General features: G+C 48.4%; 1 long non-coding RNA gene across 1 annotated transcript; it reads right to left on the bottom strand.

The window, feature by feature from the left end:
* Window positions 1–152: 152 nt before the first annotated feature.
* On the bottom strand, window positions 153–3751 carry LOC117286716. The gene is made up of 3 exons (XR_004517842.1): window positions 3375–3751; window positions 2166–2752; window positions 153–705 (listed from the first exon to the last, which is right to left on the bottom strand). It is a non-coding gene; the product is annotated as an uncharacterized LOC117286716 (long non-coding RNA).
* Between the last annotated feature and the right edge of the window lie 721 nt (window positions 3752–4472).

Genomic DNA, 4472 nt, shown 5'->3' with positions numbered 1-4472 from the left:
TTTTTTTTTGGTTTTTTGAGACAGGGTCTCACTATGTAGTGATACCGACCTGGAACTCACTGTGTAGCCCAGGCTGGTCTCGAACTCACAGCGATTCTCCCGCCTCAGCCTCCTGAGTGTTAGGATTACAGGCGTGCGCCACCATGCCCTGCTGAAACAAAGCTTTTGTATGGAGGGAGGGGAGGGAGCTTGAGGGGAAGGGGGAGATGGGAAAAAGAAGCAGGATGTATCATGTGCATCCCTACGGGGATCCTTTCGGAGGAGGAGCCTAATGGGAGGTCCTTAGGTAACGCAGGGCACATCCTTGCGAGAGCTATGGGACTGGCAGCCCTTCCTGTTTGCTTCCTGGCCACGAGGTCACGTGCTCTCACCCTCATGTGCCGCCTAGCCACAGGCCCAAAGCAACAGGACCTATATCTATGTCGATGCTAATGTCAATATCGGTGGATTTATAATGGAAATTGATTCATGTAAGTACAGAGGCCAACAAGTCCCAACACCTGCCTCCTGCAAGCTGGAGAAACAGGACAGCTAGTGGCGAAATTCAGGCTGAGTCTGAAGGCCCACAAACCAGGAGCTCCAGTATCTCCAGGCAGAAGACGGAAGTCCAAGCTGAATCAGAGAAAGCAGTGGTCCCTCCTCGGCCTTTTTATTTCGTGGATGGATGCTGCCCACAGAACTTGCTGGATTCCAAGACTTCAGATCCTGGAAAAAATGACTCATTCAAAAATACAGAGGAATTTTTTTGGACTCTTCCCCACCCTGGTTTTTAAAAAAATTTTTTCTTGTTTTCCCTTTATTTGGCTCTCTCTCTCTCTGTTTAATTGTCTGTCCTTTTCTGTTGCTTTTATTTAATCCCATTAATTTCTTTTTACTTTTTAGTAGGATCCTTTAGCTCACTTTCCTCTTCCTCATTGCTTCGTTTTTCAATCTTACTTTCTTCGTCCTCCTATTCCGCACCCACCCATCTTTTCTGGTATGACCATTAAGCTTTATTAATCTTTAGACAGACAGCTCTGTGCTACTACTGTTGGATACTTCTCTATATTAGTGGAGTGACCGTTGTGCATTTAGTAGATATGTACTATAGAGCAGTGTTTGGTTTGCCTTAGTGTCTACGGCATCATTACAGATCTCTTCTACGCTTAAGGGTGGTATATATTATTGCTTCTTATGGTATATCAATACCCAATTTGTCTTTGAAACTATTTTTGTTGCTGGTTTGGTTGCTATTTATGGTGGCATAGTTGTTGCTATTAATTGGTTTTCTCTGCATGCTTATATCTGGGTTGTATTTGTGTCATTAACAATACTGCAGTCTGTGCCCAAATAACTAGGTGCTCTGCCAACTATACCGCAATCTCCCCTCCTAAATTAACCGAGGTGGTTGGATCTTGGGACAGAGGCAAGGACTACAGTTAGCCACAACCAGAGCGCATCACTGAAAAGCATATATTAACTAAAGAAATCTCCATACTAGCAACAAAGTCTTTCCACTATAATCAAGCCATGAGCTTCAGTGCACACATGTGTACTTACACACACACAAATGGAACAAACAATAGAAACATGGAAGACAGGGTGTGTTAGTGACTTTTCTCTTGTTGCTGAGACAAAATACCTGACACCCAAACTTAAAAGGAGAAAGGGTTTCTTTAGCTCACAGTCTGTAGAGGTTTCAGTCCATAATTGCCTGGCTCTAGGCAGGGATGGCAAACAGGCATTGCAGAGGAGAAACAACATGGGGTGCACAAGATAGGAAAGGTAACAAGGGACCTTAACAGTGTCTTTCTGCCCCTTTTGTTTTATTCAGACTATGCAGGGAGGGTAGCATTCTCACTCTTACCCCTAGCGCCTTCAGGCCTAGCCCCACCTTGAGTCAATCACACACTCTAGATTCAGCCACCTAGGAAAAGCAAGAGGCTTTGAGGAGGAATTCTAAACACAGCCATAACACACGGCAACAAAATGCCTCCCAAAACTCCAGTTCCCCCAAAGCTAATCCACTGGGCATAGAGAGGGGAAGAAATCAAAAGCCCTTCTCAGGAAATCCCAGATCAGTCAGCCAAGTAGTCTTACTGTGTGCCCAAGCTTTGCAGAACCCACACAACCTTTGGAAGGAAAGGAAAGTCTCTTAGTAAGGACAGTGCTATTTCAGGACTTACAGAGAGGTGAGGAATGGCAGTGGCACTTGCTCCGCACTTCCGCTACACCCGTGGGTGGTCTCCTTCATTCATCTGTCCAATCTCTCAAAGCAATCAGCCCTCAGCCTCCTGCACATGACCAAGGGACACGGATGACCAGCCACCCTCTCTGTGCTCCGGAAGTCCCACTTCTGTGCCTTCTCTTCCTCGCAGTTACAGCTGCCTCCAGAGCCTTCCTGCAGCAGCTCCTAAGGTGACTGTGAGGGGCATGAACTTCACCACAGCAGCACAACCAGGGCCCAAAACTCCAGCCTGGGTCTTGTGAGGAACAGAAGTGAACCTGTTGGGAGAAAGACTGTGTCCTGTGCAGAAAGAACAAGATATGCAGAGTAGCTGGGGACTTCTTGTCACCTGGAGAGAATCCGCTCAAGAGCGAAGCTTAGTCTATTCCTGCTGCTGTAATAAGCTGCCTTATATGGGTGTTTGTCTTCTATTTGTAACAACAGATGTCTATTCTCACAGTTCTGGAAGCTGGAAATCCATGTTTCAAGGCCTCAACGTATTCAGTGTCCGCTCCCTCCTTCTAAAATGGTGTCTTCTTGCAGTGTCTGTGCGGCAAAGAGGGCAGAGAGGACACTCAGGTTCCTTGGGCCATTTTGTAAGGCTGCTGATGCCAATCATGAGGCCACAGCCCTCATGACTTAATCACCTCCATTATAGTTTATATCTAAGATGTCCCCTAAGTCTCACGTGTCTGAAGGGATGGTGTGGTTGGAAGGGGCGGATCACTGGTGTTACGACCTTGAAGGGTGTATTCTTGTCTCTGGCTCCTCCCCGTGCTACCCGCTTCCTGGCTATGAGCCTCTTTCCTTCACCCTGCCCCTCTACCTGCGGCTTCTGCCTTGGAGCCAGTTTATCATGAACTGGGCCCACTGAAATGGGGAGCCAAGCTCCCCTCAAGCTGTGGGTGCTGAGTATTTTGTTCCAACGATAGGAAGGCTAACGTGCTTCCCGAAGGCTCCTACCTCTCCAAACCATCACCTGGAATATATACATTGAGGCCAGCACGAAGACACTGACATTTGGACCACTGAAGAGGCCAAAGTTGGAATAAGGAAAACTAAAAAGTTGGACCAGGACTTGGCTTAGTGACAATGCTTTGGACTCCTCTACACAGTCATGCTGGAATCTACCTGCTCCCCTCCCTCTCCCTCTTGGTCCCACACCCACTCTCAAGATGTCACCGCTCATTTAATGGAAGTCATGGTCATAGCCAGGGTCTGGTATTAGCAGAAGCTGCAGGAGAATCAGTCTAGGTCCTTCTGGAATGGACTCGAGGAGGCTTTGACTTCTCCAGTGACGACCTAGAAGAGCCAAGTAGCAGAACTCCAGAACGCGGGGAAGTGAACATCTCCGCTGGGCCCCATCATAATGCTCCCCCGAGACCCATGTGTTAAAGGTTAGGTTCCTCCAACACGGCACCATTGTGAAGTGGGACCTAGGGAAGATCTTCCGGTCACTGTGGGTGTGTCCCTGAAGGGGACAGTGGAACCCCAGTCTCTCTCTCATCCCCCAGCCATGAGGTGAGTGGCTGTGCTCTGCCCATGCCACCAGCCCAAGAAGCAGCAGGGCCAACATGTCATGGACTGGGACCTTCCAACTTGTCAGCCAAAATAAACTTCCCCTCATCTATCGTGTGTGTGTGTGTGTGTGTGGTCCTGGGGACTGAACCCAGCCCCTTTGTGCTGAGCTGCATGCTCAGCTGTTTTAATTTTTAGACAGGGTCTCAATAAGTCACTAAGTGGCCCAGGCTGGGCTTGCAATCCTACTTTCTCAGCCTCCCAGAGGGCTAAGATTCTTAGCCTGCACACCTAGCACCTTTTCTCTTTTTAAGGTGGTCATCTCAGATATTTCATGCAGTGATAGAAACCTGACACAGTTCCCACGGGCAGTTTCACCAGTGAGACTCAGGGTTGGGAGAGAAGCTGCAAGCTAAAGGCTCTGCTTTTCCTCTCTTTGGTAGGCTGTTCTGAGGGCCTCCCTGGAGACACCTCTTGGGACTAGGGTTCTCTGACTGACTTAGTAAACACAAAGGCTTGTGCGAAAGCATTATTTGCATTCATCTGAATTCAAATGTAATCGCGCGTCCTGCATTGGTTCTGGCAGCCCTGCATGGGAAGCAGCAACCAGTGTTTGCTGAGACTCTGTGGCCAGTCTCAACACACACGCTTGCGTTTCAACAGTGTCCTAGCATCTTCCAGGCCAGGTTAGAAGTGCTTTCTGGCGCCCCATTCAGCCGCAGGCTCTGAAGCTATCCAGGACCAAAAT

The sequence above is a fragment of the Fukomys damarensis genome, unplaced genomic scaffold (genome assembly GCF_012274545.1).
Source record: "Fukomys damarensis isolate Sample0158 unplaced genomic scaffold, DMR_v1.0_HiC HiC_scaffold_18, whole genome shotgun sequence".
Taxonomy (NCBI): Eukaryota; Metazoa; Chordata; class Mammalia; order Rodentia; family Bathyergidae; genus Fukomys; species Fukomys damarensis.
The sequence above is the reverse complement of the archived record's forward strand: the minus strand, read 5'-3'. Positions and strand labels throughout refer to the sequence as shown.